Consider the following 14,421-nt stretch of genomic DNA (forward strand, 5'->3'; position numbering starts at 1 on the left):
GCTCCTTTAAAGCAAGCAGGCTCTCTGTCCCTTCAGCAAAGTTTTTCAGCTTGCTAAGGGGGGGGGGGAAGAGAGAAGCAGAGCCTGCTCCACGCTTGCTCCTTGTCCCTTAAGTGCTTTTCCTTCCCTCCCCACTTAAAACGTGGTTACAAAGCACAGATCCACATGGATCCTCAGGATTTTTGCACTGGGTCACCCCAAATTCACCATCAGGTCACATAGCATGTCCATGGCTACAGTTTGTGCCAAAAAAATTTACGCACCCACTGTTGCCTGGGGCTGCAGTGGTGCAAAAACATTGTTACAAACATGGATACACATGGATCCTCAGGATTTTTGCATTGGGCTACCCCAAACTCACCGTCAGATCACATGTCTGTGGCCACAGTATGAACCACAAAAATCATACATCCACTGTTTCGTTTAGAATATTTTTTTCTTGTTTTCCTCCTCTAAAAACTACATGCGTGTTATGGTCGGGTGCGTGTTATAGAGCGAAAAATACGGTACCTACTACCTAAGGTTGCTGCTGCTATAAACTGCTTACAGAAAGATAGTGGGGGTTTTGATCCCAAGGGATACAAGGTCATAAACAAGTGCTAATTACAAACTCAAACAACAGCAATTATGGCTGCAAGTGAGCAAACACATGCTACCACTCCTGTATAAAGAGGTGTGAAGTATATAACAAGGGCAAGGAGAAAAAACACTTACAGCAGTTATTCCCTACAGAACTACCTGCCAGATTTTGGCAGGGAGGAGTAATGAATTTGTTATTCTGAAATGGAAATGTGGTCCTCCTTGCCAATGATTATTTCTCCAGGCAGAGTGAGATGTTAAAATGTGCATAGAGACTGCTTAGGCACAATGACTGAAATCAGTATCTGCAAGACACCACATTCCTGATTTTCCTGCTGACCATTCTCAAGTTATGGCTTCAGCATCCAAAGTTATCTGTCCTGGGATCCAATATGGAACATGGCGCTATCAGCACACACACACCCTCCACAAACCAAGAGAGGGGAGTACAGACCTCAGGAAACCTCACTGCTGGAGCTCTGAACTATAGGCTGCATAACATCACTGCATGTCAGTGATCTACCAATGAATGTCTAAGTGGAAGGTGAATAACGCTGCAAGACTTCACGTGCTGCAATAACGCTCACTGACTTCAAAGTGACCATCTAAACTGCCCATTTAGAGCAAAACTCTTGACCTTTGCAATGCAGTTATCTATTATTTTCTATTTATATAAGATCTGTCAATGACAATATTTTAGAAAGTGACTTAAGGTCAGATTGGGGCAGTATCTTTACTTTGGATCTGGTTTTAGTCACTCTCTCTTGCTCTCCACAGCAAGCCACCCTACATCTTTTTCAGGCTTTGGAACAAGACAAAAACATTGTCTTCAGAATATCCAAAGGGAAATGGAAAAAATGTTTTATTTATATGCAGTTTGCAATGCTCAGTTATGTAAATTAATTGTTTAAGCTCTTTGGATTAACTAAAAAGACATCCCCAGTTAAAATTCAAACTATTTTAATATAAATACTTATAAAAAATTGCAGACTGTAGACACCATCTTAGAAAAGACAATATCCCTTCTCTCACATGAGTGGCTGGGTGGCTGGGGAGGGAACCATACCTGCCTCAATAGCTCACAATTAAATGAATAATATTTATTTCTTCTGGTTTGCTGTATTCCTACGAAAATTTATTATGATTTGATATTAAAGCTAATACAATTTCAACTAAAATTTCTTTGATCAACTAATAGCCCTATTTACATCCTGACTTTTTGCCCACCAGAGGTGTTCAGAATTCCAATCAAATAATACAATTGCCTATGGTAGAATGATTTTTAAAACCTTTTGAAATACCTCTGTCCTTAGCCTCTTTAAAAACCCTAAGTAAATGGCTTATGGAGGCATGTTCTATTGGTCAAAAGCAAACATATTTATAGATTTAAATGTCTGTATGCCACCCTTCAGTTTCAATATCCTCAGAGAAGCTCAGAGAAAGATAAAACAAAATCCAAACAGCAATAATAAATGCCAAAGCAGAGCATTAAAAACAATTCAGATATTTTTTTAAAAAAAGAAAAACCACCTAAGAGAACAGTAAAAATATTCAAATTACAAAACCAGTTAGATGACATTCTGGAAAATCTGAGCACACAAAATGTCTTTGCTTTGTGCCAGAACATAGCAATTTTGATGCCAGGTGAGAAAAAACCATTCCTTATTCGGGACAGCAGAATGCTGAAAATGTCCTCTCTTTGGTTGCAACTCATCTAACTTGAAAAGGTGCAGTCGCTCGGAGAGAGACCTCTAATGCAGACCCAACATCTGGGCAAGCTCATGTGAGCAAAGGCAGTGCAGGAGCTGCTCCTACCTTACAGCTGATGCCATTAGGGACATTGCACCTGCTGCTAGACAGAGAGCCACTGCCCCAAGTTCTGGAATGGCCAGCTGGTCAGCAGCTCCCCCGGTGTGTCCTTCCTTTTCTAAATCTGCCTCATCCTGGATGCTGAATCAAACTTTTACTTTGCCCTAAATAGGATCTGGCTTCAGCTGGTCAGAGAATGAGACTGTAAGGGATGGAGGGGCAGGGAACCTGATGGGTTTATGGAGTTAAGTTAGCCACTGAAGTTCACTGCTATGATGTCCAGAAGGGCTGTGTGTGAGCCCTGCAGGCGTCCTGCCAAGGGAGATATTTGGGAACTGTATTATGGGAACTCTCTTTGTGTGATGTGCTCATGAAGAGATTTTAACAAATCAGATCCTGAAGCAGCGCATAAGGCATATGTGGATTCCACGAATCCTTAAAAGAAAATGAGTTAAAGCAAAGTGAGCTGCTGCACAAGTATTATAGCACTGGACAACTTATACTGGAAATAAACATTCAGCCCAGTCCTGACCATGATTACCAACAGGCAAGTCCCACTGAGTGGGTGGCCCTTACCTTGAAGTTAAGTGTACAGTACTTATCTGAGCACGATGTCCTATTGGATTCAGTGAGAGTTGTTTCTTAGTACACAGGGTTAAAATTGCACTGTTAAGTTAGGACTCATTGAACTGGGAAACAGAAGGGAGTATTAGGGAAAGGGGTAGGGAGAAGTAAAGAGAAAACAAAGTTCTTGGGTACAGAGAAGTCCACACCTGAGTATTGTACACAAGAAACATTCTGTGAAGTTGGATAAAGAAGGCCCACCCTAAGCTACAAATCTCTATAGGAGTGCTGGCTTTAAAAATATATTGTTTGCCATTCTGACTGTGTAATCTTTTTATAGTTGTGTTATGCTTTATTTGGTATCTGGCTGCTTGGTTTATTTTGATTGTTGCCATTTATCTTCTTGCTAGTCACCCTCAGAACACTCATGCAAAAAATTGCAGGATATATATTTCGCAAACTTTTGGCCGCCCGAGACAGAGCTCTTCTTGTACACCAGCCATGCTGATTTTTTTTGCAGGGGGACTTCCCCCCACCCCATTGCTTCTCAACACCAGTAAAAGCTTTGTTCACAGCTGATAAGTGCAAAGAAGTCATGACGGGAAACAAAACTGACAATCCCATTTACCCAACAGGAACCCTGAGAGCAAACCACAACCTCTTCACTTCATTCTAGATATTCCCTCCATCAAAGAATAAAAACACACAAATTTTAAATCTGCCCATGAGCTCCAGCTACTGTGGGCTGGCCACTGCCTTCCAAATTCCATTGCATTGTTGGCACTGGACAGCCCTTGCCATGAGCAGTGGCAGCTGGGAAATGCTTTGGAGCTGTGTCACCTGGCCTGGAGGCTCAATTCTCACTTGGAAATAATAAACAACTCTGTGTTGTGGCACACAAGCTCTTGTACTCTCTAGAACGAGGCTTAGAAGACAAGCATGTGCCATCACCTGCTTGCCAAAGGACTTGGGGGCTTAGAGCCAAAATGCCCAAAGGCCTCTAGGAGGTGTAGAGGGTTTATCTGCAAAAGGAAAGAGGCAGTAGTAAGAGCTGTAGTTTGTCGTTCTGCTCCTCAGGCAATGAGAGGAAATGTTCTCGGCTGACAGTTTTACAAAGGAAGCTCAGGTAGCTGGAGCCTACACGTTTGCTTAGAAGTACGTTTGCTTAGAATAATGTACAGGAAGTAATATTGAATACACCTGCCTTCCCTCTCAAAAGTTCTATCCCACTCTTCCATTATTATTTATGGTTGATAACACTATTCCCCCAAAGAGCTAAGAGCAATGCACATCACAATAATCCTGTAAAGTAGGTTATGTCGCAAGAGTATGCAGCCCAAGGTTACTGGGTAGACTCTGTGGCTGGGAAGCAATTTAAATCTGTTGTTACCTCAGTTTGAGGTCATGAGTTCAATACTGTATAAACACCATACTGGCTTTCATATATCTCTATGAAAGAGGCTAGCCAGTCCTATTACAGTTCAAGAAGTCGCTGCTTCTCCTCCCCCCCCCCGCCCCCAATCTTTGGCAGAGGGGAAAGGCCTATAATTTCTTGACACAAAAAACAGAGCTCCTGCCAATGGCAAGTCCATTCAATTTGATGTAAATCTACTTATATGCAAAGGATATGCTATTCCAGTGTTGCAAGAGAGTTGGCAATCCTTTTTGGATGAACCCACACATTGTTCTCTGTACTCCACCCTCCCCAAAACTTCCGTCTAAGGCCCTTGCCCCTCTTTTTCTTTGGAAATCTGTTGCATGCAGACACAAAATAACAAACACAGAACAGGCCTGCAAATGATTTCCGATTGGCCAAACTCAGCTGGGACCATTTACTCGCTTAATGGTGCGATAAGGGTCACATCAAATAAAGCAACAGCACACTTTCTACCAGGCCTTGGACAGGAACACTTCCTTCTTTCAACTATTACCTCCTCCCTTTTCTGTGCATTCTGCCAGGGCTGGAAAATTGCAGCTTGTCCTGAAGGCAGTTCTCTAAAATGTAAACAAAGCCAGCCAACCTTAATTCCTCAAATGCAGGTGTTTTTCCAACAAAAATTGTACACATGGGTTGGCAAGTACTCTAGCCAATGCTTACATTTAAGATGATCCAAAGGGGTGGAGGGACTGAAGTGCAGAGAGACAAAGAGAGAAACCTACAGAGAGCTGTGGTTTGCAAAGTTTCTCTTTTCATGAACTTCTTCCACATAGGTTGCTGAGCTAAGTAGCCTCTGTGCACCTGCCACATAATTTTGGTGAATGGCAGGATTTCAGGCTTATGTTGTAGGGTGCTGATTTGGTTCATAGAGGGCACTGGCCTGGTCTGCTAGACCTGGCTGTCATCTTGCACAGAGTGTGTCCCAGAACCCCAACCCTCTGCTGCATCTGGTGGGTCAGCTGCCCTTCAGGACAAGTTGCATCCATTGCCGTCTCTCCCTCTCTCTTTTTTTTTTTTACTTCCCAAGGAATTCAAGTCCCTAAAACAGTTTTAAAACTTAGACACAGACGGCTAGTGGCTTGTTTTCCAGTCAGCGCTCCTGTGCCTTTAACATTTAACATGGAGCAGACTTCCTGGCATTGATAGTAGATTAAGTGTTGGGGGAAGCTTCTCCGTACTGTGTCCCCAGTATGTCAGGAAGCTCCTTGAGGCTGCAATTCTGAGTGCACTTGCTAGGGGTGGCCATGTCCTATTGTGCTGGCTACTCAGTAGTGAGACTTACAACTGAGTAAAAACATGTAAAGGAATGTGCTCTAAAGATCAAGGTCACACCAGAAACAATTGTTTAGCAACCCTGGGAGAGCTAAACTGTGGTCATCCAAGATGTTTTAGGGCTACAGTACATTTCCGAGCACAATTCAAAGTGTTGGTGCTGACCTTTAAAGCTTTAAACAGCCTCGGTCCAGTATACCCGACGGAGTATCTCCACCCCTATCCTTCTCCCCGGACACTGAGGTCCAGCTCCAAGGGCCTTCTGGTGGTTCCCTCACTGTGAGAAGGCAAGTTACAGGGAACCAGGCAGAGGGCCTACTCAGTAGTGGCGCCCGCCCTGTAGAACGCCCTCCCATCAGATGTCAAAGATAAGAACTACCAGACTTTTAGAAGACATCTGAAGGCAGCTCTGTTTAGGAAAGCTTTTAATGTTTAACAGACCACTGTATTTTAATATTTTGTTGGAAGCCACCCAGAGTGGCTGGGTAAACCCAGCCAGATGGGCGGGGTATAAATTATTAATTATTATTATTATTATTATCCTCCTTGACCATTGGTCATGTTGACTGGGATGGTGATCATGGGAGGTCAAGAGTAGGGAATGCTATGTCAGTACATTGTCACAATGTGTAATGTGGTGCTGCCAACCTACTCAGGACATTATGCCAGCACAGTATGGCATTGCCCTTCCGTTTATGAAAAGGCACTACAAAACGTCTCATTCTTGGACAGCTGCAGACTCAACGCTACACCAGCTGTGGGGAACCTTTGGCCCTCCAGACGTTGCCAAACTACATTTCCTATCATCCCAGGCTATTGGCTGTGCTTGCTAGGGCTGATGGGAGCTGTAGTTGGAGGGAGTCGTAGTTCAGCAACATCTTGAGGACCAAAGATTCCCTGCTCCTGCATTCCACTTTTCACACATCTGCTCAGAAATGCACATTTCCAAAAGTAATGGATTAGCCCTACCTGTGGATGAATTCTGGAGAAAGGCGATGTTTATGTTGCATAATATGTCAGCGCCAGGAAGAAGCGTTTGCAGTTTGGATCACCAAGCTGAGGGCAGGAGGGTTCTATTAGTAGTAGTACTAGTATACCTCCCTTTACCTGCAGGTCTCGGGACGGTTACAACATTAAATCACAATATATAAACACAAAATACATAATAAAAATAGAACAAAAACAACTCAATAACCCTGCTCCCCAACACACTGGATGTCTATCAGGCAAAGGCCTGGTTGAAGAAGAACGTTTTTGCCTGGCACCTCAAGGTACATAATGAAGGAAAGTATACAGTGGTACCTTGGGTTAAGAACTTAATTCGTTCTGGAGGTCCGTTCTTAACCTGAAACTGTTCTTAACGTGAGGTACCACTTTAGCTAATGGGGCCTCCTGCTGCTGCTGTGCCGCCGCTGCACGATTTCTGTTCTCATCTTGAAGCAAAGTTCTTAACCTGAGGTAATATTTTGGGGTGAGTGGAGTCTGTAACCTGAACCTGAAGCGTATGTAACCCGAGGTACCACTGTATAAGGAAAGAAGCTAACTTCTGAGGAGGGCCATGTCCACTGACCTGGCAGAGGTACCCTTCCTAATCCACATGCGTGGACCATGGCAGTGGTGAAAAGTGCCCTTCTTTTGAACTTTCATTTCCCCCAGTATTCTGGTATTGCACTCGGGATCCGGGACATGGCTGAGCTCTGGAGGTCTGGCCCCCCAACGACGGCCGCAGACCTCACAGCAACGTCCCCCCACCCTCTGGATTCTATCCATCCAACGCGTAGGGAACCCACCCGCATTCTTTCTTTAATCCGCGCTCTTTTCTCTCTGGCACGAGGCTTTTTTATTTTACTTTTTTCCAGGGGGCTGGAATCTCGCTCAGGCGGGGAATTTCCTTCCTCCCATATAGAGTTTATGGTCTTGTTTTTCTCCCCCAGTCCCTCGGCCTCGGTGTCCTGCAGCGCGGCGGCCTCCTGCCTGCAGCCTGCCTGGCTCTAGCCGGCCAGCTGGCTGGCCCGGCCGCTGCGCGAAATCACGCACAAACTGGCCGGGGAGCGGTTGATGTGGCAAACTCCGTCCGGAGGGAAACTGAGCGGGAAAAGTAGTCGCTGTTACAGCTGCCGACTGCCAGGTGTTTGCAAAAGCTGCCCGGGCGGTCGCACTGCGCATGTGCACTGGGCCGATGCCCTCGCAGAGGCGGGAACGTCTCATTCAGACGACGCAGCGGACGGAGAAAAGGGCGAGGGAGTAACGCGTGAAGACGGTTCTCCCCTTCATTAGGGTCTGGACGTGTCTTCGTGGATTTTGGCTTTCTTACAACGTACAGGTTGCCCGTTCCCTAAAGCCCTGGGACGGTCCTGAATTGGATTTGATATCGTGAGGAAAGAGTGTGGGTATGTTTAATTGTGGAATCACAGAATTGTGGCGCTGGAAGGGACCCCCGAGGGTCATCTAGTCCAACCCCCTGCAATGCAGGAATCTCAACTAAAGCAGCCATGACGGGTGGCCATCCAACCTCTGCTTAAAAACTTCCAAGGAAGGAGAGTCCACCACCACATAGGAATATTTGTAAATATATTTGAGCCACCAAAAATTAATGGGCGTTGCTATTCAAATAGCGTGTGTACAACACGTCTCCTGATCGATTATGTAGGGCAGGGCTTACCTGTCGCCCCCCCCATGTTTTATTGAAGTTGGCACCCCAGGTCCACCACCTTGTGAGGGAGTCCTTTACGCTGTCAAACAGCTCTTACTGTCAGAAAGTGCTTCCTGATGTTTAGTTGGACTCTCCTCTCTTGCAGCTTGAGCCATTGGTGTGAGTCCTTTCCTCTGGAGCAGGGGAAAACAAGCTTGCACCACCTTCCATGTGACAGCCCTTTAGATATTTGAAGATGGCTATCACATCTCCACTCCATCTCCTCCTAGCCAAGCTAAACATCTCTGCACACGTTCCAGCTTGTCAATATCCTTATTAAACTCTGGTGCCGAGAGCTGGACCCAGTATTTCAGATGTGGTCTGACCAAGGCAGAATAGAGCAGGACTTATGACTTCCCTTGATCAGGACACTATATTTCAAATTATATAGCCTGGAGTTCTTTTGATATTTGAAGATGGCTGTTGCTATCCTATCTCCTCTCAAGTCTCCTCTTTTCCAGGCAAAGCATTGCCTGGAACTCCCTCAGTCACTGTTTTCTCATAAGGCTTGAGGACTTGGCTATACAGCTGCAAATAAACATTTTAAGTGTGTCATAAAGTGCAATATATGCATGTGGCACTAGATGGCGACGGAGAGCTATAGCAAATTCAATATTTTTTTTCAAAACTTTTTAAAAAGCATTTGCACAGTGTTTTTTTATATGCGTGTAGATTCCACCTTGGTTTCCAGACCCTTGGTTATTTTGATTATCCTCCTCTGCACACATTACAACTTGTCAATATCCTTCTTAAATTGTGGTTCCCAGAACTGGACACAGTATTCGAGGTGTGGTCTGACCAAGGCAGAACATTAAGATTAATTGAAGATTAAGGAGAGACTTAATTATCTGAAAGTTTGTGAGGCAGAAGATGGAGCAGACTAAATAAGTGGAAATTGCAGGGAAATGGGTTTTGGTTCAATAGCAGGAGGATCTAGATACTACATATAGCAGGGCTGTTCCACAGTGAAGCAGAATACCTTGGGATGGGAGGTGGTAGAGAGCTGGAGGTGTATAAGCATTATGTTCTTTGTGGCTTTATTCTGTATTTTATGCTGTGAACTGTCCTGAGAACTTCAGGTGAAGGTTGCTATATAAATTTAATCAGTCATCATCATCATCTTGGCCCAGTAGCAAAATAGCAACCAGTGCAGGTCTCTGAGCAAAGATGTTGTGTGCTGTCAGGGTAGTCCCAGAACTTTTACTTTATGCCAGGCCTGAGCCTTGGAAGTTATGAAATAATAGAAAGGTGTGGCTCTTAGCACAGCCTGAGATTCTTTGCCTACCCAGTGATTGGTATTCAGAATCAGCACCCACATAAGCTTGGATTGAGAGAAAGACTTTCCAAGTCAGAGGCTAGGACTTGCAAACAGACTTTAGCCCCAGAACGTCTCATTTTATGAATTAAGTACTGGAAATGCCTTGCTTAATAAGGTCAGGCATGTGATCAACAGAGAAGGGCCCAGAAGGAGCTGGTGTTAATGTATAAACCAGGATTTCTCAGGCAGTAACAGAAACAGGCCAGAGCTTGTGGGGGAGCCAGCTTGCATTCCTAGGCAGCAGAAGAAAAATTAGATCAACAGAGATCTGGGCTTGCTGGCCTCGGCCCATCCGCCTTTGCTCTCTTCCCTTTTCATTGCCTCTTGGTTGGCCAGTTTTAATTATTGCACTCTCCATATTTTAGGCTTTGAGTCCTCTCTGATGCTCTGATTGATTAGTTCTACCCTTGAAGCCCAAACATGCTAAACAGCAAGGATTTTATAGGAACTGTGTCAGGTTGGTGGCTTGAAGAAAACCACTTTTTCTCAAGGCTGAAGCCTGTCCCTGCAAAATCAATAATGGACCACAAGGGAGAGAGGAGAGCAACGGAGGGTGGGTGGGTCTAGGGCAAATGAGCCCAAATCTCTGCTGATCTAATTTCTGATTTGCTTTGCTGGGATGTGGCATATGGTGTGTGGAAAGCTTTAGATGCATACATCACCGCTAAACTATTCTCTGTACATAGTTTGCAGGGATCTGCGTATGCCATGAATGTTGAAAATGCTAAAATACACCATCTGACTTGGAATCAACAAACCTGAGCAGGCCAAACAGGAAAGTGCATAAATGAGATTTGGTTTGGAGAGGTAAGAGCGTTTTCACACCTGACACTGGAAATGCCTTCGAGCTCATTTGCTCTTTGTAGATTTGTGTATGGATGGAAAGTGGGAGCAATTTGCTTCTAAGTAGGTTGTGCAATGCATATGAAATTCAAATCGTCCTTTAAAAAGCTTGGACTTTGGGTTCTAGTCCAAGTTGTGAGATGGGAACATATCCTAATCTGGAAGCAAGGGAAATCCTGGATGTACTTCTGGGTAGTGCTTTTCCCTTGAAAAATAGGTGCCAGTACCCACCATGAAGTTGTTACAGTAAGTGCCACACTTTTTAACAACAACAAAAAGAGGTGCTGATACTGCGTACTCTTGAGTGCCCCCTGGAAAAAAGCACGGCTTCAAGGTACAGTAATGAGCAAATTTTAGTGATTTTAAAAAGGATGATGCAGAGCCTACAAAAATTCTTAATAGCAGTTTGAAAGCACATCAAAGTGCAAGTAGATAAATAGGTACCGCTCTGGCGGGAAGGTAAACGGCATTTCCGTGTGCTGCTCTGGTTTGCCAGAAGCAGCCTATTCATGCTGGCCACATGACCTGGAAGCTGTCTGCAGGCAAACGCCAGCTCCCTTGGCCAGTAAAGTGAGATGAGCGCCGCAACCCCAGAGTCGTCCGCGACTGGACTTAACAGTCAGGGGTCCCTTTACCTTACATATGCGATAGAAAGCTGTGATCAGTTCTGGCTCCCTGAAAAGTAGTCCTGTTTGCAAACTTTTGTTTAGCGCTTCCACACAAACAGGATATGACAAATCTGGTCTCACAGATTACGCAGACTAATAAACTGTGTCAGTACCTGCCTGGCAGAGGTGGCAAAAATTAATTTTCCACACATGTTAAAGAAAAAACTTCTGTTCCTGTTCTCTGAATTTTAAAAATATGGACTTTCCCCAGCCAGTATTGTGCAGTAACAGAAAAGTTATTTCTTCTTGTACCTAAAGTGGTAGTTTATAACTACAAATTTCTTCTTGGCGTAGTTTCTCAGCTAAGCTTAACTGTGTACAATATTGTTATTTCATGTCATGGTGGTGTTAGAGATTCTTGAGTGCAGGAATGTACTCAAAATTAATGTCTGCTAGTGGGTTTCAGGGTGCTGGAATGTAATGAAGGATGAACTGCTGTGTTTTGGGGAGACTTGGGCCATAGTAACAACTTCCAGAATGTTTTAACTTCCAGTCTGTTGCTGCAAAACAAGTCTTGTGGGCACCTTAAAGAGTAACAGATTTATTGTATCATAAGCTTGTTTTTTATTATAAATATACAAAACGTCCATAAAAATATCACAAATGCACCATGTATAAACATTACCGATAAGGGTCTTGGGTTGCATAAGCTTTCACGGACTAAATAGCATGGTCACTCGTCCATGAAAGCTTATGCTACAGTAAATCTGGTGCCACAAGAGTCTTTGTGGTTTTGGAATACAGGTTGTAGAATGGAGCTATTTCAGGTTTCAGGAAGAATCTGTTTTTAGCCTTGTTGGGCTGAGCACTTGAATGTGGCATTCTAAAGCATGGATACCAGTTAACTAGAATAGTGCAAAAACACCACCACAATTTCTGCCACTCACTGATCATCCTCAGAGCACATGGCCTAATATCTAACCAACATTTAGCAATGTTGCCCCCATTGGTTTCAATGGGAGAGATACAAATAAGCATGCACTGAATTCTTCTATTTAAATAAATGTGACTTGGAAGTTCTAAACTGTGGCTGTGCTTCAAGCTTACATACTTCAGCCATATCTGACAGTGCTTTGGTTCTGGATGGGGCCGTGCAACCTAAAAGCATGCACCTCTTTCGACTTCTGCTCTAATCCTATGCCCACTTACCAGGGAGTAAGCCCAATTGAACTCAAAGAGACAAACTACTGAGCAGACTTGTCTAGAATTGTACTGTAATTGAGCAGGATCCACATAGGCACAGCATCTCAAGTATTTGCCTTCATCCTAGCTGAAGGACATAGAGCCACATGGGTGAAACCAGCACAAGGGAACACTCTGTGGGAGAACTCTTAGACCTGCCTCTTGAAATTCCTCCGTCAAAGGATTCACATCAGTTGTCTGTGAAACTGTTTCACCTGCGTTATCTCTGCATGAGTTTTATCTGTGCCTAAATGACTCTAAGCATGATGGTTCCCACAACAAAACTTTCCAGGTGGTTTCTTTACATGCTGATGCATGTGGGATGCTTTTTCTTTCTACTCTTCTGCGAGAAGAGAGGCAAGATCTGTCTGTCTCCTATCTCTGTTCCTTCATCACCACACAGAGACACTAATAATCATGGGGCAGGAATGCATTGTGCAGACAGAGGAGGCCAGCATACACAACTGTGGTCTGCATAACAAGATTAAGTGTACTAATATGTTTTTTGAATTGTACATAAACGAAATGACCTGTCCCTGAAGACTCAGAGAAGATCCGCAACAGGATCTGGAATACGTTGAAATCGTACATTGTTTAATTCAGGGGTTGGAGGCTAGTGAGCCTTTCCCCCCTCCCTCCCTCAAGGGGGAACTGGCAAAGCTGGCTGAAGTGGGACATGGTTTAAAGGAAACTGCTGGGCTGGATCAGTCTGATTATCCATCTCGCCCAAATCCTGTCTCTAGGGCCTTGTACTCATGAACTGTAGCAGTTAGTGGTAAGGAAACACAACATCTGTACTATTTGAAGTTGGGGAAGGCTGACCATGTAAATGCTCAAGCCTGCTTATTACAGTGATGTAATAACTTATCTTGTTTCACAGCAGCTAACCACTAGCATGCAATAAAATCAACAGGTCACCTAGATCAGTGTTTCCCAACCTTTTTTGGGCAAAGGCACACTTGTTTCATGAAAAAAATCTCGAGGCACACCACCATTACAGCCCCGTGACGTCAGCGCGCAGCGTCATGCCGGGAGGGACATGAATTGCTAGCAAATTACATAATCACCTCCTTGAGGGCTGGCTCATCTTCTCCGAAGGCAGAACCCCATTAATTAACAGCACAGACTCACACCATAGCCAAGACGAGGGGGGAAAACCTCAGTCATGCACAGTCATGCACATGTGGGGGCTAAATGAGGACGAAGACCGGGCAGAGAGCAGGGTTCAAATCACCCCACCTGGCCAGGACAATCCCTGGGTGCTCCCTTGGGCCACTCGCCTGACCCACCTCGCAGGGCTGTTGTTGCGAGGATAACACGGGGAGAACCACGCGCGCCCCCGGGAGCTCCTTGGAGGAGAAAGCGGGCGATGAATGCAATGCACAAAATATATGAGAGGTGACCAAGTTTTGCAGGTGAGGGGCCCCCGCCAGCCTCCGCTTCCAACACCCGGCGCAACGACGCCGAAGTTTCCCCCCGGGCTTGGCTCGGGGAGCAGCGCTGCTCCCCCCGGCTCCCCTTCGCCCTCCCGGCTCTCTCTGCCGCCCACTGGGGACCCCCCTCACCTGCCAAGTCTGGAGCGCCGGTGGAAGTTGCATGCATGCATGCAGGGCGCCGCGTTGCCATTGCATTGCACTGCACTCCATGCAACGCCTGCACGCATGCATTGCCTTGCACGCCCGCCAAGGGGTCTCCCCGCGGTCCGATGCGTCCCCTCCGGCGCGGATGCAGCATTGCAAAAATAAAAAACCCCCGACGCAGCCCTACCTGGGGGGCAGCCTCCGCCTCCGCCGCTCCGCCTCCGCGGGGATCCCCGGGCTCCATCCTGCTGCCCGATCTCCAGGGGGCGCGGGCAGGCTGCGCGGGGTCTGCGCGGAAGAGCCCCTGCCCGCCCGGTCGCCGCCGCTGCGCTCATTCCATGGCTGGGAGAAGAGCGCTTCAAACAAAACGCCCGGCCCGCCAGGCCACGCTGGGAAACGTAGTTCGCGCACCCCGCGCGGGCGCGGAGCCCAAGGGCGAGGGGACTACGGATCCCGGCAGCCCCCGCGCCGGGGAC

At 45.8% G+C, this 14,421-nt stretch overlaps 2 protein-coding genes across 2 annotated transcripts in view; one reads left to right on the forward strand and one right to left on the reverse strand.

The window, feature by feature from the left end:
- Positions 1-7,423, reverse strand: part of SLC38A3 (solute carrier family 38 member 3) — a 159,183-nt gene extending 151,760 nt beyond the window's left edge. Inside the window, exons 1-2 of the mRNA XM_083488727.1 lie at positions 7,233-7,423; positions 6,632-6,718 (exon numbers count right to left, since the gene is read on the reverse strand). The gene's annotated coding sequence lies outside the window, so the exon portion shown is untranslated. The remainder of the gene's footprint in view (positions 1-6,631; positions 6,719-7,232) is intronic.
- A 455-nt stretch (positions 7,424-7,878) lies between these two features.
- The window catches only part of SEMA3B (semaphorin 3B), a 76,250-nt gene continuing 69,707 nt past the window's right edge, over positions 7,879-14,421 (forward strand). The window contains exons 1-2 of the mRNA XM_083488704.1: positions 7,879-8,052; positions 10,359-10,479. The gene's annotated coding sequence lies outside the window, so the exon portion shown is untranslated. The remainder of the gene's footprint in view (positions 8,053-10,358; positions 10,480-14,421) is intronic.

This window comes from Podarcis liolepis, assembly GCF_965112155.1.
Source record: "Podarcis liolepis genome assembly, chromosome: 2".
NCBI classification, from domain to species: domain Eukaryota; kingdom Metazoa; phylum Chordata; class Lepidosauria; order Squamata; family Lacertidae; genus Podarcis; species Podarcis liolepis.